The sequence below is a fragment of the Cibotium barometz genome, chromosome 49 (genome assembly GCF_041138505.1).
Source record: "Cibotium barometz isolate CiBa-2024 chromosome 49, ASM4113850v1, whole genome shotgun sequence".
In the NCBI taxonomy this organism is placed as follows: Eukaryota; Viridiplantae; Streptophyta; class Polypodiopsida; order Cyatheales; family Cibotiaceae; genus Cibotium; species Cibotium barometz.
The window spans coordinates 27,754,736-27,776,792 of NC_141094.1; the positions used below are offsets into that span (position 1 = coordinate 27,754,736).

A 22,057-nucleotide genomic window follows, 5' to 3' on the forward strand; every position below is an offset into this window, starting at 1 on the left:
AGCTTGACCTTGATGTTCGCAAGACTCTTCATAGGACTCAGCCAGGACCCTTCAAAGGAGAAGGGGAGAACCTGGGCGAGGCTGTGGAGGAATGGGTGGAGGAATGGAAGAGTATTTTGACGTCACAGGCTACAATGTGTGCAGAGCAAAATGGCTCTTGTGCCTGGCTGAAAATAGTGGAAACAGCCAGGGTAGCATGGAGGAACCACTGTGACACCAACCATCTGGACAGAAATACTCAGTCCTAGAATGATCTAAAAACCTATCTAAGAAAGAGATTTTGTCCTCCTGGATTTTTAGAAACCAAAATGAACGAATTCTTAGAACTAAAGCAGGAGAGCAGAACCATCGAGGAATATCACTAGGCCTTTGCTCTTCTACTCAAATATTCACCACCTCTTGATTAAGAGCAACTCATGGCCAGGTTCATTCCAGGAATGAACGAACCCTTGGACACACTGGTCGAAAATGCCAAGCTAGTGTCCATGGTTGAAGCAGTAAGAATGGCAAAATATTTTGCCAAATCCTTTGTAGTAAAGGTCCCACCAAAACCTGCACCCTCTCATTTTAAAAGATTCCAAGCTCAGGGAAGTACTTCAAACTTTCTACCCCCAAAGAGGCAGCAAGGCCCGAATCAGAATCAGGATGTAGGAAGGTTCAGAAGTGAAGGAAGACCCTTCCTTTTCTCAGGAACCCCACCTCTTTCAAAAAATCAGAAGGATGAGCTCAGAACTGAAAACCGATGTTTTGGATGCCAGGGTTTTGGTCACACCAGTTAAAAGACTGCCCGACTCCTGCCATGTCAAGAGGACAGGGAAGTTAAGGACCCCGAATTCAGAAACCAACCCCTTCATTCCAGTCTAATCAGGGTCCGTCTCGCCCAAGCTAGGGAAACCCCAGAAGAACTCCAGCTCAGCCATCTGACTCTATCTAGAGTAATCTCAGAACTCCTTCCCAGAACTGGGGCAACCAAAGAGAAAGTGTTCTACCTCAGACTGCAGCAGCCAGAGCAGTCACAATTTCAGATGTAGTAGAAGAGGATAAAGGGAAGATCTATGCTGCAATTGAAAATCAAGGGCCTAACTAGCAGTTCTCCGTCATCCATACTCCAGCAGAGTATCAGGGTAAGCCTTTTAAGCTTTTGATTGATTCAGGCAGTTCTCATTCATTCATTTCCCCTGGGGATGCTTGCGTAAGCTAGTCTTAGAACAGAAATTAGGGAAACCTATGCAAGTTGAATTGGCCAGTGGGAAGACTCTTTTCACTCACCATGAGACAGATCTTATCCAGTTCAATCTAGATGGTAATGTAACCGACTATCAGTTCAAAGTCTTACCTCTAGGGGTTTTTGATGGGATCCTTGGATGGATTGGCTCCACAAAAATCAAGCTGACATACACTGTCACAATGGAACCATTTCCTTCCATGACCTTCACGGGAACAAAGTCCATGGAACTGGAGTTTCCGAATCCCCAAATCTTCAGTTTTAGTAAAAGCTTCCAGGTTACTGAAAGGACTTAGGAATAAGCAGCAAATTTATGTTGTCAAAATGAACCCAGTAGACTCAAAGCTTAAAGCTAAAGAACCAGAATGGTAAGTGAATTTGATGATCTATTCCCAGCAGAGCTAACTGAAATGCCTCCGATTTGGGAAGTAGATCATGTGATTGAATTGACCCTTCCAGTAGCTTACGCTCATACAAAATGCCAGTTCCTGAAGCCATCAAACTTAAGGAATAGCTTAGGCAGCTGTTAGAACAAGGGTTTGTAAGACCCAGTGTTTCACCTTGGGGTGTGCTAGTTCTCTTTCAGAAAAATAAAGATGGAACACTTAGACTCTGTGTGGACTACAGAGGTCTAAATCAGCTTACAGTTAAGAATAAGTATCCTATCCCAAGGATTGATGAGCTTTTGGACAGGCTAAATGGAGCCCAGATCTTCACAAAAATAGATCTCAAATCCGGGTATTACCAGATCAGGATCAATGATCCAGATATACCAAAAACAACCATCAATACTCGCTATGGGCATTATGAATTTACTGCCATGCCGTTCAGATTAACTAATGCCCCAGCTACATTCAATCGCCTAATGCAGGACATCCTCAGAGAATACTTGGATGATTTTGTTCTAGTTTTCTTTGATGACATTCTGATTTACTCAAGGAATGCAGCTGACCATGAGACTCATGTCCAAAAAGTTCTAGAGATTCTAAGGAAGCATCAACTCTTTGCCAAAAAGAGCAAATGCACTTTCTCTGCCGACCACGTTGAATACTTGGGCTTTCTGGTATCCAAAGATGGAATTTCTCCAGATTCCGCAAAAATCCAAGCTGTCATAGATTAGGCTGAACCAAAGACAGTGAAAGAAGTCAGAGGATTCTTGGGATTGACTGGTTGGTATAGAATTTTTATACCAAAGTATGCTCTCATAGCTTCCCCCTGACTAACCTTCTCAAAGCGCTTTTGATAAGCTGAAGACCGCCTTGGTAACCAGTCCCGTTCTGAAGCTGCCAGATTTCTCTCTACCCTTTGAGGCAGTGACTGATGCAAGTAGTTTTGCCCTGGGAGGTGCACTCATGCAGGAAGGTCATGCAGTGGCCTATGAATCCCGAAAGCTCAGAACGCATGAGAGGAATTATGCTGTCCACGACTTAGAATTGCTTTCAGCAGTCTATGCCTTAAAGTTGTGGAGACATTACCTACTGGGAAAAAGATTCACTTTGATGACAGATCATCAGAGCTTAAAGTGGATCTTTACTCAGAAGGACCTCAACATGTGCCAAAGAAGGTGGATGCAGACCTTGCAGGAATTTGATTTTGAAATCAAGTACCGCCCAGGCAAAGAGAATGTGGTAGCAGATGCTCTCAGCAGAAAAGCATCCTTGCTTGTAATTACTGTAATATCAAATCCTTTGATTATTCAAGCAAGTGAGAAGATCATGCAGGATAGATTCTTTAGCCCTATTGCTACCCTACTTATGCAGGAAAGCAAAACTCCACAGGAGTTGAACAGAGTTCAAGGGTACAGCTGGGGATGATGGCATTATGTATTATAATCATAGGCTATGCATCCCCAATGATGAGAGAACCAAGGACCAAATTCTCAATGAAGCCCATGACAGCCTTATTGCAGGACATCCAGGTTTCATCAAGACCTACATGTCCGTAAAGAAAAGCTTCTTTTGGCCTGGTCTGAAAAAGGATGTACTGAATCATGTACGTCAATGTCTGACATGCCAAAAAGTCAAAACTGAGAGAGTAAAAATGCCTGGGAAGTTACATCCATTGGACATGATGAAATGGGAATGTATTAGTATGGACTTCATTTTACTGGATTACCTTCAATGCAATCAGGTTACAACTCCATCTCTTCGTGGTAGTCGACAGACTAACCAAAGTTGCCCATCTGATTCCAGTAAAAGAAACCTACACTGCAGTGGATGTGGCTAGAGTGTTCCTCAAAGAAATCTTCAGATTGCATAGCCTACCCAGGAGAATAGTAAGTGACCGAGATCCCAAATTTACTTCAAGGTTTTGGAGTGCATTTCTCGAAGCAGTGAACTTTCTTGGATCTCAGCACAGCTTATCACCCTGAGACCGATGGTCAAACTGAAAGAGTAAACCAAGTAATTGAAGATATACTTCGGTCATGCTGTGGCAAGGAACCCAAGAAGTGGCTAAGCTATCTGCACCTAGTCGAGTTCGCATACAATGCTTCTTATCACTGAAGTATCGGTATGAGCCCTTTTAAAGCTCTGTATGGACAAGATTGCTTAACTCCATTAACTTGGTCCGATCCATTGATTAGGGTCGAGATGTCTAGACAGATGCTTGACGACATGGAGCAACAGCAGATGTAGACAATTCGAAAAGATATAAAATCTGCCCAGGATAGACAGAAGCAATATGCAGATAAGAAGAGGACAGATAGAGAATTCAAAGAGGCAGATATGGTCTTCATTCGAGTACGGCCCAAAAGAAGTTCCTTATCTCTTCGGAAGTACAAGAAGTTATCCCCCAGATATTGTGGGCCATATCTGATTACAAAGAAAGTAGGTGACTTAGCCTACGAGCTTCTTCTGCCTCCTCATCTCAAAGTTCATAATGTATTTCATGTAAGCCTTCTAAAGAAATATGTGCCAAGCCCAAATCATATGCTTCATGATGAAATCCTAACATCTTCAACCCAAGGACAAATGGAACTCCAACCTGAGCAAATTCTCGATGTTCGAGAAAAGATTCTCAAGAACAAAATTCTCAGAGAATTATTAGTAAAATGGAAGTTCTATCCCTTTGAAGATGCCACCTGGGAGAATGAAGCCGATCTGTTGTTGCGGGATTACCCCCAGTTTGCGAGATGAGGACATCTCGCGTTTTTCAAGTGGGAGAGAATGTAAGATTCCTCCCCAGCCTCTCAAGATGTCCAGCATCTTCCCATGTAATCAAATCCCACTTTAGAAATATAAAACATCTTATTTCTAACTATTTTAACCTAGAGAGAGAAAATATTCTAGAGAGAGAATATTCAGATTTTGAATATTTTTAGATAGAAAATTTTCTCATATTATTAAAATGAATTTTCCTGAAACAAAAATTCAAAAAGAACTTTCCAATGTGCAATTGGAATAAATTGGAAATGGGTATAAAGGACCTTAGCCTAAGGGTCTAGATTTTCAGAATTTTTTGGATTATGGTCCAATTAAGGTTCCTTTGGGCCAATAAGATCAATCCATGTGTGGGGAGGAGATAAATCCAATTTTGTAAAAGAAATTATCCAAATACTCACATAAGATGAAGAGTTGACTATGTACAAGGTTTATTAGTAAGAAACTATGAGTAATATCAAAAATATGAGATATTTTTGGGTATAATGATTCCATTTTGACACATATGTAAGGAAGGGGAGTCCCTTTAATGCTCACATAAGATGAAGAGTTGAATATGTACAAGGTTTATTAGTAAGAAACTATGAACAATATTAAAAATATGAGATATTTTGAGTATAATAATTCCATTTTTGACACATATGTAAGGAAGGGGAGGCCCTTTAATGAGGTACCTACTTCACATGTGCAAATTGAGTTTTAAATCATCAAAAATTGAGATATTTCATCTCTCCTCTCTCCTAATTCAAGTCTAGTTCCAAAAAGTTAGCTTAACTGACCTAAAAATGGTCAAAAATTGACCAAACTGATTTGGAAAATTCTAGAATCAGTTTGTTTGGTTAGGAGCTCACTTTTTCCTATAAATAGAAGCCCTCCCCTTTGTTGAAACTCAATAGTGTTTATGCACTATTACTCTATTCCACCCAAGCCAAGAACTGTGAATTCATTAATAATTCACTAGTTTTTGACATTTCCCTCTTCCAAAGATTGGTGGCCACTCTTGTTCAAACAAGAGTTAAACCCTCAAACCCTCAAGCCAAAGGAAAGCTATCAAAGTCTTTAGTAAGTTAGTGACTCTTCTTTTTTTATGGTTTTAAATGGTTTTTATGCTTTATGTCTTCTCTAAAAATGTTATGGCTCATTACAGAAAGGCATTCCCCTCTCTTCTCTAGCAAAACCAACCATTCTCTATCCTAGGTGTAAGAAAGCGCATTATGGGCCCAAGGCCATGGACAACTAGTAAGTAGGTGTGAACTCTTGGTGGGTGGAGTATAAATACCAATGTAAATGGGATTATGGCTCATTCATGATAATGTCATTTATTCCAAGAATCAATGGTGAGCTTCTCCCATGAGATGCTAAGTGGTGACTCCTTCATGAGCCACTCCCTTGGTGAGGGACTAACCCACCCCTGTTACTTTCTTTCATAAGTAACCCACCCCTGTTACTTTCTTTCATTGGTATCAGAGCATGGCTTTTGATCCATGATTTTTAATTTTCTTTTCTTCTTCTCATTTCGTGAAATTTCTGCTTCATTTGATTCATGGGGGAAGGGGATATGGCTAAGGTAGAGTTTGTGGTTCAAATCTAAGCACATGGACCTAATTTTTTTTGAATGAGTGGACCAAATTGGGGAAAATTCACTAATCTTGATTAGCAGTTGTTAATCAAAAACGTTTTTCTGTTTGGGAGCTTTCTTGCAAACCCTAGCCATGGAATCTCAACATAAGCAAAGGGCATTGAGTCTCTCGTGTATCTAGCAATGTTTTGTGAAGTATTTCACCTATTTTCCATGAGCAATGGGGCTCCCAATGTGGCTGAAAATCACTACCAAAGCTGCCCATGTTTTTCACCAAAGTGACCCTAATCTTCATCTCCTTCAACAAATTCAAGCATTAAGGCTTCCCGGGTGACATTGGTTGCACGTTTTTGGTCATAACTCTCTCATACGAACTCCGTTTTTGGAGTTCTAGTACTCAAAACGACCGGCTCGTCGTCATCTTCGAGACGAGCTATAGGTCTTGAGGTGCAGGATTCAGCAAGTGCTCTCTGTTTTCACTTTTATACTGGATTTTCTAGTCCCGAGCGGGAATTCGCGCCCAGAACGCGACCCGAGATCACCGCTCCGTGACACTTGGATATTGTTGATGTATGTGGAAATGTATTGACATTGCCATGAGTGGATGTGATGAAGGAAGCACTATGAACCATGTATTATGATATGAATGAGCATGAGTCATGCTATAAATCAATTGTAAGTCAACTCTACTCATTCATTTGAGCTTGTAACCACATTCCACTCACAATTGTACCCCACTTTATTCCTAGAATCTAGAATGAAGTAAGGGTACCTTGGCATTTGGAGGAGAGGCCAAGGGGAGAATGTCTTGAATCTTCCTTGCCGTTAGTGCCGGGTAACGCGGTAAGGAAGAGGATTAGGTACTTGGTGGTAAAGAAATGGCCTCAACCTTCACCTTGGATGTAAACTTGTGGTGAAGGGGTGAGAAGTGCTTGGCCGGGAGATCGGCAAGCATCGACGCGCTTCATCGACCACTTCATTCGACTTGAGCAAACAAGCAAATCCTCTACATCGAGACTTCTTATGCAAAAGGACAAAATTGATGCCATAAGGTCACATGCTCAGATGGAAAAATGATTGAGGATTGATTTGCTTACAGTGGTCAAATGCATAAGGATTTTAATACTTGATTGAGATGCTTTGATTTGATTGAGATTTGGTGCAAAAAGAGGGGAGACTATGGCAAAATTTTTGTAAAATTTGCCTACTTGCAGCCAAGACAAATCCTTGAATTTCTAGGGTTTTCCAAAAGCTTTTCAAATCTGTCCTGAAAGCCCTTCAATCTACTCGAAAACCTCTTTCAAACAAGCTAAAGATCACTCAAATCGGAGTAGTATTGAGCGGTCAAAGTCAAGAGTTGACTTTCAGATAGAATAGTTGACTGGTCAAAGGCTGTTGACTTTTTCAAATCTGTTTTTGGGGATTCTTACTCGTCTCGTCAAGAGCTTCGCATCGATATAAAGATCACCCAAATCGGATAAGAATTGAGCGGTTAACATCAAGAGTTGACTTTCAGACGGTACAGTTGATTGGTCAAAGGTTGTTGACTTTTTCAGATCTGTTTTTGGGGATTCTTATTCGTCTCGTCGAGAGCTTCGCGTCGATATAAAGATCACCCAAATCGGATACCGTTTGAATAGAGAAAAAAAAATCAAGTAAGTGGTCTTTGCAAGGAGGGATCAATTGCGCGCATGGAAATGACTAGAGGAGGTCAAAACAAGGGAGCCCGGAATGAAAATGATCAAAGACAACCGGAAGCAATGATGGCAACGAGTTCATCAACGAGGAATGAAGAAAGTTCAACCATAAAAGCACCATCTCCAGATGAATCTCAGCCAGTGGAAATGCCTCAATCTTTGGGAACTACTCCGCTAACAGTGGACATGATGTTAATGGCTATGGAGAGTATGTTTCAAAGGATTGAAAATAACCAAACAAATCGGCAACAACAATTTGGTGAACACCTCATGGAACGGTTCGACAAGCCACACCACTACCTGGATGACGTGATGCAAAGAGGGTTAAAAGACTTGGAGAAAGCCATTAGTGAATTGGCTCCTCTCAAGCTCAACCAAGAAGCCGATATGAATGCAATGGATGGTGTACATTATGATGCCAAACATGATGGAAAGCCTTCTATGCCAGAAGAGAACAAAGTAAGACAAATGATGCCACCTCAAATGATGCCACATTCTTCTTACATGGACAAGGGCAAGAGACCTATGGGTGATGCTTCTTATGAGAGATCCAATGCCAGTATTCCAAGAACTTCATCCTTTATGCAAGATGCAAGAAGAGGGTATGAACATAAGGGATTTAAAGATGCAGGTGATTGGCAATTGGTCCAAGAGCACGGCAGAGGGGTTCAAGAATGCATGGTGATTTTAACAATGCTGTGAAGGACAAAATCATATTTAATAAGTTCAAAGGAGAATCAAATTCTATCGAAGACTTTGAAGAGTGGGCAAACAAGATGGATCTGTACTTCGAAATCAGCCCAAGGAGCGAGATTGCCAAAGTCTACTTCGCCTCACTTCATCTTGAAGGTTTTGCTCACACTTGGAGGAGGAAGCAATCTCATGGTTATGTCATCACTACTTGGGAAGAATTCAAGAATGACATGGCAGAAGAGTTTACTTCTCGCATGCAAAGGGACAATCACATTGTGGAATGGGACAAGCTAGAGCAAATCACTACCGTGAAGGAATATTCTCACAAGTTTCTAAAGCTTCTATTATACTTGGACGACTTTGATGAGCATTATCTTGTTGTCAAGTATATAAGGGGCTTGAAAGCTCCTATTGGTGGTGATGTCAAGTCTCATGAACCCGCCACTTTGAAGAAGGCAATGATGCTTGCAGAAATTCATGAAGAGAAGTACTTGACAAAGTGGGCTAGCAAAGGAAATATCAAAGGGGAAGTGATCACAAGGACTGAAATGGGTTCTCATGCAAACACAAGACCTAATCTTCCAAGATTTCCTACCGTGTATGGTAGAGGGTCTAATAGACTTCCATTTAAACCACCATTTATGTCCAACAAAGCTACATACAATGAGTCCAAGCCAGCAAATGGGGGTTCAAAAAGCAAGGTTATCAAGGAGGACCGTTTGCATGAAATGAGGCTCAAAGGTCTATGTTTCAAATGTGGAGAAAAATGGAACAAGGATCACTTCAAAGTATGCAAATCCAAGGATATTTCCATAAGCTACATTATCACTGATCATGAGGAGGAGGAATTCCTTGAATGCAATGATGCCTTAGGATGGGGAGATCCTCATGAGGGTGGAGGTTCTCATGATGATGGTTTTGATGAAGAAAATCCGGAGTTTCCTTTTGATCCGGGTGGGAAACTAAAGTTTGCTCATGACAAAATGGATGATGGGATGCCTCTATGCGTGTGGGATGAAAACAATAGTGCACATACTACCTTGTGTACAATCTCTCATGATGCTTATGGGGGAAGTAAGGGTGCCAACACATTGAGATTGAAGATCAAGGTGAATGGAAGAACAGCATATGCACTCATTGATACGGGAAGCACGCATAGTTTTGTCAATAAACGGTCTTTCAACACTCTCAAAATGCAACCAACTTCTTTACCAAACAAGCACATGGTGCAAGTGGCCAATGGTGATTCAATGGGTTGCAATATAAAGTGTCAAAGTACAGAATTGGAGTTGTCCAAGAACTACTCTTGCAAAGTTGATCTTTTGGTGATTGAGTTGGGACCAATTGACATAGTACTTGGATGTGATTGGCTGTCCACTTTGAACTCTTTTACCATGAACTTACAGAAAAGTTTCATGAGTTTTGTGCATCATGGAGGGGTTATTACATTGAATGGAATGCAAGGGTCCAAGCTCTTCATGATCAATGCTACTCAAATGAAGAAAGAGTTCAAGAAAGAGGGCTATGTTTATGTACTACAGCTTTGCAAAGAGGAAGATAATAGCAAAAAGGATTGCATCGAAAATGTGGACATGGTTAAGCTACTCAAGGATTATGAAGATGTGTTTACCATGCCAAAATCAATGCCGCCAAAGAGGAGTGTTGATCACGCTATTGATTTGGAACCAAATGCCAAACCAAGCAACAAGCCTCCCTATCGTTTGTCAAAGGTTGAAAAGGAAGAGGTGGCAAAGCAAGTCAAAGAACTCATTGACATGGGATGGGTTGAACCAAGTCAATCTCCTTTTGCTTCTCTGGTCCTACTTGTGAAGAAAAAGGATGGTACTTTTCGCATGTGCATTGATTACCGTGATTTGAATAAGATCACCATCAAAAATCAATTTCCAATACCAAGGGTGGATGATCTTTTGGATAAGTTGAAGGGTGCCACATGCTTTTCAAAGATTGATTTGCGTTCCGGATACCATCAAATAAGGATGAAAAGTGGTGATGAGTTCAAAACAGCATTTCGTACGGAAAGGGGTCTTTACCAATTCATGGTTATGCCGTTTGGATTATGCAATGCACCGGCAACTTTTCAAGCATTGATGAACAAAGTGCTTCAACCTTTCCTCTACAAGTTTGTATTGGTCTTTTTCGACGACATACTTATCTATAGCAAAGATGAGGAAGTGCATTTGAAGCACGTGAAAGAGGTTTTGGAGGTCTTGAGGCAAAACAAGTTGTATGTTAAGGAGACAAAATGTACCTTCATGGCACATGAGGTGGAATATTTGGGTCACATTGTGAGCAAGGATGGCATTTGTGTGGATCCAAAGAAAGTGGAATGTATTAGGAATTGGCCGGTTCCTTCAAACACTACTCAATTGAGGGGATTCTTGGGGTTATCTTCATTCTATAGGCGCTTTATTGCCCACTATGCAAAAATTGCAGCCCCAATGACGGACAAATTGAAGAAGGAAACCTTCTTTTGGGATGCCATTGCCAACAAAAGCTTTGAAGATATGAAGAAGATGCTCACATCAGCACCTATTTTGGTATGTCCAGACTTCACCAAACCTTTCACAATAAGGGCGGATGCAAGTGGAAGAGGGATTGGTGTGGTACTTTACCAAGACCATGGAGTCATTGCTTATGAAAGTAGAAAGTTGAATGACAAAGAAAGAGAACTCCATGTGTATGAGCAAGAGATGATTGCTATACTCCATGCTATCAAGAAATGGCACCATTACTTATATGGGAGTCATTTTTATGTGAGGAGTGATCATAGGGTGCTGAAGTATTTCCTCACACAACCCAATTTGTCTCCTAAGCAAAGAAGGTGGGTAGCAACACTACAAAACCATGATTTTGAAATCACATACACAAAGGGCAAAGAAAATGTGGTTGCCGATTCCTTGTCTCGTATGTGGGCCTACTCATTGTATGCTATTTCTGAGGTGCATAAAGATTGGATCATGGAGATACAAGAAGAGTACTTGTTTGATGAAGAAACCTCACAAATAGTGCAGAAATTACAGCAAGGTGTATGTGAAGAGTTACCCCATTATGAGCTGAAAAATGGTCTCCTCTACTACAAAGGAAAAGTCTACTTGGTTCCTACTTCATCATTTATCAAGAAGATCATGGAAGAGATGCATTGTACTCCTATGGCTGGTCATTTAGGTGTCTACAAAACCTTTGATGCAATAAGGAAAAGTTTCTTTTGGAAGGGGATGTGGAAGAGCATTCATTGTTTGAATATATGGGAACCAAGCTTACTCCAAGCACCGCCTATCATCCCGAAACCGATGGTCAAACAGAAAGAGTAAACAAATGGGTGGAAACATATCTACGCCACTATTGTCATGATACTCAAAGCACATGGGATGATTGGTTACATTTGGCTGAGTTTGCTTACAACTCAACATATCATGTGAGCATTGGCATGTCACCCTTTGAGGCTTTATATGGTTACAAGGTCAATTTGCCTATGTTGGTGGGTACATATGAGACTTCTAACCATAATGCCAAGGAGGAAGCTGAAAGAATGCAAGCTTTGTTGCAACAATGCAAAAGTAATTTGAAGGTTGCACAAGAGAAAATGAGACAATATGCCAATGTTCATCGAAGACCATTGGAATTCAAAGTGGGAGATTGGGTTCTTTTGAGAATACCAAAGTCAAGATATGGGTCTTTGAAGGGAAGCACCAACACCAAGCTAGCTCATCGCTATTATGGTCCTTATCAAGTGATACGAAGAGTTGGGGAGGTTGCATATCAACTCTTACTTCCATCTACAACAAAGATTCATGATGTGTTTCATGTCTCTCACTTGAAAGGATATGTGGGTATGATCAATCAAATGGTTGATGAGTTACCTCCAATGAATGAAGAGGGAATGATTGAATACATTCCAGAAGCTATCTTGGGTGCAAGGAAAAAGGTACTTCGCACCCGTACCTTGGTGGAGTATCTTGTTCAATGGAAAGGTTTACCTAAGGAAGAAGCTTCATGGCAACCTATTTCAGCATTGGAGGGATATGAAGCATTGATAGAGCAATATGGGTTGGTGTAAATTCAGCCACATGGAACATTCTTCTCCAAATTTGGGGTATTCATTTGAGGTTTCGAGGACGAAACCATTGGGGAAGGGATGGTTTGTAAGAAAGCGCATTATGGGCCCAAGGCCATGGACAACTAGTAAGTAGGTGTGAACTCTTGGTGGGTGGAGTATAAATACCAATGTAAATGGGATTATGGCTCATTCATGATAATGTCATTTGTTCCAAGAATCAATGGTGAGCTTCTCCCGTGAGATGCTAAGTGGTGACTCCTTCATGAGCCACTCCCTTGGTGAGGGACTACCCACCCCTGTTACTTTCTTTCATAAGTAACCCACCCCTGTTACTTTCTTTCACTAGGTGAATGGTTATTGTCAAGTTTTTATAATGTTTGTCTTAATTAAGAGGAAAAATATTTACTTTAGGATAAATTCAATACTTTTGGTGTATTTTTAACTAGTTTTTAAGACTTAGAAATTTGAAAAATGGTTAGCCATACAAAGGAGGTTATGGCAAAATTTTTAAAAATTAGTGAAATAAAATTCATCTTTTATTATTCTAGAAGAGTAACCCTTATGGTTTCTATATTCCAAAGTATCATTTTCATGCATAGAAGATGCATTTTGATCATGTGTATAAAAGAAATTTTTTTTATATCAAAAGTGTTACTTTTATCATTTTTATTTTCATGCATAGGAGTATGCATAAAGGATAAATTTTTATATCAAAAGTGTTACTTTTATCATTTTTATTTTCATGCATAGGAGTATGCATAAAGGATAAATTTTTATATCAAAAGTGTTACTTTTATCATTTTTATTTTCATGCATAGAAGTATGCATAAATGATTAATTTTTATATCAAAAGTGTTACTTTTATCATTTTTTATTTTCATGCATAGAAGTATGCATAAAGGATAAATTTTTATATTAAAAGTGTTACTTTTATCATATTTGATTTTAATGCATAGAAGTATGCATAAAAGATAAATTTTTATTATAAAAGTGTTACTTTTATCATATTTGATTTTAATGCATAGAATTATGCATAAAAGATAAATTTTTATTATAAAAGTGTTACTTTTATCATATTTGATTTTAATGCATAGAAGTATGCATAAAAGATAAATTTTTATTATAAAAGTGTTACTTTTATCATATTTGATTTTAATGCATAGAAGTATGCATAAAAGATAAATTTTTATTATAAAAGTGTTACTTTTATCATAATTGATTTTAATGCATAGAAGTATGCATAAAAGATAAATTTTAATCGGAGATCGACGTAAATGAATAGTCCTCAAGAAATCCATGTTTTTGAAATCTGTAAACAAATATTTGTCGAAAGAAATTTTAGAAAAAGAGAAATTGAGATAGTACCTTTCAAGAAAGATAATTTTAGAAAGAACCTTTCAAGATCTAAGCTCTGACTCAGACTATTGACCAAGACCTAATTCCTTCATCAGTTTCAATCAATGACGATGGGCCCAGTTCAGGGAAATGTACTCAAATCACCCACCGAATCTGAAACTAAGTTAAGACTTGTGATTTTGATCTGAGGATCAAGTTAACAGAATTTGAAGAATTCTGCTTGGAATTGAAAACTGGATCTAGAAGTATTGAGATACGGATTTACGATATACTCATGGTATTCAAACGAAAATCAACACTGTAAACTTGCATAGAAACCCTGCCTTCTTAAAAGACTGTCTTACACCAGAATGGAGGGAGCATTTGGCATATATTTTTATCTAAGGGAAGTTCGGTTGCAACAGCTGGCAGAGGGAGTGTTCGAGGGACAGCTCACGTGATAAAACCTGTCGAGGTCTTGACCAATCTCGGTGCGCTTCCGGTACGATGAATGAGGGCCGACGAAGCGGTCCCTGATTGAAGTGCCAGGACACCTCAGTAGGAGGATCCCGGAGGGTTCTGACCAGGCGATGCACGGGCTCGCGGTGCCGAGGACATCCATGCGTATGTCGAGGAAGATATTATATGATGGACCTATGTTTTTGTAATCTATCACTGGATCTCGTTGTTGACTCGCTGGTCTTAACGCAGAGTCCAGAGTGATACTGTTTTGTTGAGAAACAAAGACTCAATGGAAATTTTGAAGTATGACATGTATAACCCGTAAATTGTTTATCAAGGATTGTTTTTATTAAAGTTTTAATAAAGAGGAGTGTGTGCGTATCTATTTTCTAAAGCTAAAGTTAAGAAAGGCAATTCAATTATGGGTGGGTGAGTACTTGTTTGGTTCCACCGATTCCAGTGGGTAGGGTGGTGGCTAACCCATGGGCCGGATGGGGTTAGGCTAGAATCAGTGGAGTTTTAATAATCAAACTGAAAAATCTTAGGATTACGCTAAGATTCGAGTAGTTAGACAATTTCTTGATAAATTTTTCAAATAAGTGGATCAACGGCTGTGCCTGATCTTAATCAGGAAAAAAGCGTTGAATTTACTAAAATGATCAAAATTATCAGCGATAGTTTCCTTCTATCTGATTTATTCAGTTGAAGGATAGTTTAGAATTGATCACGTTAGAAATATTCGTTTAAAAAATTCATAAAGGTGGAATCGTCCCTGCTTTCCGGGCATGGGAATTTTTCCCGGTTTGAGTTTTTTCGGAGTGACCACCAGCGTAGTCTCGTGCCCGGATATTCGAGGGCAAGGCCCCGAGTGGTACCCTCCTTTCTCCTTGCTCATCTTATCTATATCTCGATGTACCACAATGCGGACATTGTACTGCGTTGTTATATTCTTGTCGATAAAGAATACAATTATTTGGACAAGCATGGTGTGTGTTATAGTCCATGCCAATCAAGTGCAATATTGCTTTTGCTCGACTACGGTCCACTAGCATCTCATTATCTTCTAGAAATATTTGATGTTTCAATAAGGTGCTACACAAAATAGTCAGGCTAAGAAAATGCATATAAAGGTACATAACTCACTAATTGCATATGATATCATCACTTACGCCGCAAAACATTTTGATACGCTCGTATCAGACCATCCAAAAATCGATTGCAATTTCAATATGGATAGGCAAGCACGTAAAACAGACACATGTGCTCCACGATATAGTGGAAGACGAGCAAGCCTGCGTAGCTATTTCTCTTCTTGGGAAGCGTATTCCACATGTCGTGTGTTTTCTTCTACCCCTTCGTGTTCCAAACCTCAATCTTCTGTTCCATCATGTAAGGCATTTATCATGTCATCCATGTCATGTTCTAGTATTTTCTCCGAATCTGCCTCAAGTTTCTCAGGTTGTTGGATCACCTCGTTTGTGGCTACTCTTGTTAGTCTCCATCGTTCAGGCCAGATATCCCCACTGGTTCGTCATTGTTGAAGCGTACATTGCCACTAATTAGATGTTCCAATCGCTCCACCGAAAATAGTCTCCCATTTTTTATATGATTATTGCAAATTCGTCGATGTCGAGCCACTTGGTATTTACAGCGAGTACATGGGTAAAGTGTCTTCTCTTCTAAATCAACAAAATTTGAGGGTGTGGCATCGTCCATGGTTTTCATATTGATTTGCAAAATGGGAACGAATGCTTATTTTTGGAGAGGAATCCTGCCTTAAGTATTTGTGGAGGGTGATAGGTAATTTGAAATATCGGGGGCGCGCAAGATCTGGAAAGATTTTGAATTTGAATGAAAAGTAGTGATCGTCAAAATAGGCGTCAAAAAGATCATCAAGATAACCGTCGAAAAGAGTGTGGGAATGTTATTTTATCGCCTCTTATTTCCACGCTATTTTTCACGTACTTTTCGATGCATTTTTCCACGCTTATTTTGACGCATATATCAACGGTGCAGGTTTTTACAGTAAAACAGAACCTCTCTTTTTTCTGCATTTTTTTCGTGTGCATGTGTTTTGCTTCCTCATCAGGTATGCCTCCTTTTCCCTCACTCCCATCTCCTCTTGGTTACATGTACATGTGATGTAAAATGTCTGTGTGTAATTATGAGTAATTTTCTTGTTTTTTTGCTTTCTCATTTGTTTCATAGGTTCTTTCTCTCTCCCAAGCTCTTCTCCACCACCTTCTTTGCCCTCCCTCCCCTCCCCTCCCCTCTCCTCTCCTCTTGGTTGTTAAATTGGTGTGTGTGTGTTGAAGAATAAACCTCCTTGTGTATCCATGCTATTCACACTTTTAGGGTTTTGTATCACTAATTCTTTTCTCAACTTTTTGTTTTGTTTTGTAGGTCTTCTAATCCTCTCTTTCAACTTCACCAAAAAGAGGTAAATTTCTTTCTCTCTTTCCTCTATTTTTATCTACCAAAAAGAGGGGTTTTGTTTTGTAGGTCCTCTATGCATAGAGCTTAATGCACAAGTCCTTTAAGAAAACAGGGTTTCTATGCAAGTTTTCAGTTTTGAGTTTCTTTTGAATACAATGAGTATATCTTAAATCCATATCCCAAGACTTTCTGATCGTGCAGGTCTGAATTCCAAACAGAATTCCTCGAATTTTGTAACCTTGATCCTCCTAAGATCAGAATCAAAGGGTCTTAATTTGATTTCAGATTCGGTGGGTGATTTGAGTGAATTTTCTTGAACTGGTCACATCGTCTTTTCTTGAAACTGACGAAGGAGTTATGTCTTGGTCATGTCTGATTCAGGGTTTGAGTCTGGAAAGGTTCTCCCTGAACTATCTTTCTCGAAGGGTAATATTTCAATTACTACTTTACTGTTCATTTATTGAGTATTTACTTAATTGAATTCAAAACTAATCACGAATTCCTATGAGGAATAAATTAATCATTTTTCTAAAATTTCGACTTCGATAGTTTTTTTGAGTTTTCTCATTACCATCCTAGAGAATATGAAACGATAGAATTTTCTCTCACAGAGTATTTACTTATTCATTTACCAATATTCATGGGATTTAAACATAGGATTAAAGAGAACTTTTATTTTGATATAAAAATTATGTATGCATCTATTTATGCATAAATTCCAACTTCTATGGAAATAACACTTTTATATAAAAGAAAATCCTTTTATGCATAAAAATTAATTTTGATGAAAGTATCACTTTTATAATTAAAAAAAATCTTTTATGCATCTATTTATGCATAAAAATCAATTTTGATGAAAGTAACACTTTTATAATATAAAAAAAATCTTTTTTTGTGCATAAAAATCAATTTTGATGAAAGTAACACTTTTATAATAAAAAATTTTCTTTTATGCATCTATTTATGCATAAAAAATATTTTTGATGAAAGTAACACTTTTATAATTTAAAAAAAATCTTTTATGCATAAAAAACATTTTTGATGAAAGTAATACTTTTATAGTAAAACAATTTAATTTATGCATCTATTTATGCATAAAAATCAATTTTGATGAAAGTAACACTTTTATAATTAAAAAAACCTCTTTTATGCATCTATTTATGCATAAAAAATCAATTTTGATGAAAATAACACTTTTATAATTTAAAAAATTCTTTTATGCATCTATTTATGCATAAAAAATAATTTTGATGAAAGTAATATTTTATTATTAAAAAAATATTTTATGCATCTATTTATGCATAAAAATTAATTTTGATGAAAGTAACACTTTTATAATAAAAAAAACCTCTTTTATGCATCTATTTATGCATAAAAATCAATTTTGATGAAAGTAACACTTTTATAATAAAAAAATTCTTTTATGCATCTATTTATGCATAACAATCAATTTTGATGTAAGTAACACTTTTAGAATTAAAAAAAATTCTCCAATATGCATCTTTCTATGCATAGAAATTTATTCTAATGGAAATAACACTTTTATAATAAAAATATTTGTAACATGCATTTTTCTATGCCTAGAATGAAAATAACACTTTTAGAATACACAAACGGTGGGGATTACTTTTTTGAATAATAAAAGATAAAACTTATTTCACAAAATTTAAGCAAATTTTGCCATAACCTCCTTTGTATGGCTGACCATTTTTTAATTTTTTTCATTCTCAAGTTACTTAGAAATTATCCCAAATGGTTTAAAGCATTCTAAAATAATCAAATGTCACTTTTTAAAGAGAAACAATATGAAAAGTTTAATTCTAAGAATTTGATTACATATCTAGGATACTGAAAGGCTGAATTCAAGAATGAAGAGAGAGGGAAAGCCTTTCTAACAAAGCATAACATCATTTTTTATTTTAAAGAAAATAAAAATTAGAAAACCATTGAATGGAATAAAGAAAAAGTAGGATTTCTAGCTTACATGAATTTTGTGAGCTTTCCTTTGGCTTGATGGTTCAAGGGATCTACTCTTCTTTGCAACAAGAGTGGCCACCAATTCTTTTGAAGAGAAAATGGTCAAAAACTAATGAATTATCAATAAATTCATTGTTTTAGGCTTTAGGGAGTAGTAGAGTAACAGTGCATAAAACATCATAAAGCTTCTACAAAGGAGGAGGCTTCTATTTATAGGAAAAAGTGAGCTTCTAACCAAGCAAACTGATTCTAAAATTTTTCAGATCAATTTGGCCAATTTTTGACCATTTTTGGGTCAGTTTAGTTCACTTTTTGGATCTAGTTTTGAATTAGGAGAGAGGAGAGATAAAATATCTAGTTTTATTAATTTAAAATTCAGAAGCAATGATGGAAAAAAGGCGCCTACTTCATGAGGGAGAATCCCCACTCTAAGGTATCAAAAATTTATTTTTTTAACTCATTTTTGGGGGGATTCTCTTTATTTCTTCAATTTACCTCCTCCCTAGATTCGGATTAATCTTATTGGTCCATAGGAACCTTAATTTAAAATTTTCAGAAAATCTGGACTCTTAGGATAAGGCCTTTTGAACAGATTATAGTTTATTTCTTTGAAATTATTTTTGAACTTCTGTTTCGGGGGAATTTATTTAATAAGATGAGATATTTTTCCATCTAAAAATATTTAAAAACTGAATCATCTCTCTCTAGAAGATTTTCTCTCTCTAGACCAAAACAGGTGGAAACAAGATCTTTTATATTTCTGAAGAGGGATTTGATTACAGCGGAAGATACTGGACTTCTTGAGAGGCTGGGGAGGAATCTTACACCTCAGGTCGCTCGTCCACTTTCGCAGAGCACAATGCTCAAGTAGTGGAGGTGGAGGCGATTGTTGTCCAAGTGGGGGCACGGATGGGTCTACGCTCCCACGTGAGCGTCCTTCCCCATCTAGCAACAAAAGCCCTCCACGCTCACGATCATCGCGACGTTTCCACACACAGCCCACACCCGCCAGTGGAGAAAAATTTTCCACAATTGTCAATGGCAATGTGGTTTTGGATAATGTTGGGCAAGAGATGAAGAGCCGCATCTGCAAGCTTTGCCACATTGTCTTTGCAAATGACTTTATGAATTTATGGCCAAAGTTGGATACAGACAAGAAAGATAGAGTCATAAATCAAATCAAGGATGAGTACAAGCCGGCCCCGGCAGTAGTGATGTCATCCCTCCATAAGGTGGATAAAGGACCACATGGTGGACGTCATGAAACATTGGCAGGGAGATGTGACTAGGAGACTGAAGGTAGCGGGTGAGAAGCCTTGGTACATGAGCACCGAGGATTGAAATGAGGAGAGGCAAAAGCATGCTTGAAATCCCCAACGTTACAAGCAACAAGAGGATGTGACCAAAGCCCGAATGGAGAGCGTAGGAAGCTCTCACTTTGGAAGTGGCGGTTGGGACGCATTCCATGTCTACTTTGTAAGTATCAACATTTATTTTGTATGTTTCATTTGATGTTATGTCTACTTTGTAAGTATCAACGCTTATCTTGTTGTTTTGGTACTTTTAGAATCAAGTGGTTGGTCGGCCGACCAACAGGAGAAGAGGAGGACATTGCTCGCCGCCATAACACATACTTTCTTTTGGAGAACCTTGAGCAAGAAGGCGCCAACCTCAATTGGGGGCACATTGTAGATATGGTAAGTGCGGCAAGCCTTAACCTTATGATTTGTATACTTGCTTTGCCTTGTCATGTTAGATCGTTGTTTTGGTATACCAAAAAAAGCATCTTGTATGGTTTTTAGAGGGACCAATGCCGGATCCTGAGTGAGGGCTCCACATAAAGTGGCCTTGTCCATGTCTTTCCCCTTGTATATACACATTTTGGTCAGCTCACATCTTTGTTTGAGCTTGTATAGATTGTATGCAAATTTTGGCTTATCTTGTCAGAGCTTGATATGTAAATTTCAATTTTGGCTTATCTCGTTAGAGCTTGATATGTAAATTTCACATCTTGCAATATAATTTGGCCATTGTTTGCACTTGTGTGAATTGTGTACCTACTTTGTAATGTCGAAAATGTTATGGCACTCTCTAACTTTTTCAACAAATTATCTTCATTCTTCACATCAGAGTATAGTTGTCTTTCGTACTCTATAAATTTGGCATAATGGTGCATCCAGCTACAAGACTGAGCTGGATGCACCATTATGCCAAAAAAAATTTAATACTTACACACGTCGAAATAAGCATCGAAAGTTTCCTGCATCCGTTGAAAATAGGCTCGAAAGTTTCCTACATTTGTCGTCGAAAACAGCATCAAAAGTTTCCTACATTTGTCGTTGAAAACAGCATCAGCAAGAACTCCATATCCACTGCTTTATTGAACACAACTTACTTCCTCTCCACATGGCTAAACGAGAGGAAAAAAAGGGACCAAGGGGATACGAAGATTTTTGGTTTTAAAATTTGATACGAAGATATACTTTTTCAAGCCTAGGTCACGCTTGGGAACATGGCTAGAATTTTAAGGTTAACATACCCTTCCAAAGGAGTCAGAACCTTCACAAGAAGGGTGAAAACACAATTACCCTTTAAAGGAAAGAAAGGGTTTTGAAAATTTTAGTTATATGCCTTTCCAATCTCCTCCTAAAGAAAAGCCCTCCAAAAGAAAAAAATAGAGGCACCCTTCAAATTCTAGGCTTGCTTGGGAAGATTTTTTTGTATCTCAACCAACAATTACCCATCTCAACCCATTACTTGTTCATAATCTTATCTATAATTACCTGTTCTTGTGACCTCCTCTTTTACTCTAGCACTAGTGGACAACTCGTGCTTCACACATCTTTTGAGACTCCAAATTTAAATTCTACCCAAACTTCCAAATTTCTACCACGTGGAAGTGTTGTGAAACTTTTCCTTAAGATAATGTAGAGATACTTCTAAAGAGAGAGGCCAGGCACTCTTCCCAATCCATGTGAAACAAGAGGCACTTCTCAATGCGGTGCTGGACCTGGCAGATCAGAAGAAAACACCCACGCCATTAACGATCAGCAAATCACTCAACAAGATTTTTAAGTTGATTAAGATAAGAATGGCGCGTGAGCAGGTTACGGGAGTTAGCGATTCTTTTAGAGTACAATGAGAAGAAGGGAGGAAGGGGCTACTCACTGTGTGAATGTAGGCGGGGGAGATGCGGGGGTGAGGGAGAGAATGCTCCTGTGGCGAGAAGAGAGATGAAGAAGGGATCGTCTTCTTCAAGGCCCCCTCTCTCTCTCTCTCTCTCTCTCTCACACACACACAGGCGTTGACGAACGGAAGAACCATGATCGTATGAAATAAAATGGCCGTAGGAAAAAGCATGATGTCACACACACACACAAACACAGACACAGGCGCGCGCATACAGATAAAAAC

General features: G+C 38.5%; 1 long non-coding RNA gene across 1 annotated transcript in view; it reads right to left on the reverse strand.

Moving 5' to 3' along the window:
* The window catches only part of LOC147610448 (uncharacterized), a 174,845-nt gene extending 153,016 nt beyond the window's left edge, over positions 1 to 21,829 (reverse strand). Inside the window, exon 1 of the long non-coding RNA XR_015264101.1 lies at positions 21,812 to 21,829. This is a non-coding gene — a long non-coding RNA (uncharacterized LOC147610448). The remainder of the gene's footprint in view (positions 1 to 21,811) is intronic.
* Positions 21,830 to 22,057: the final 228 nt, after the last annotated feature.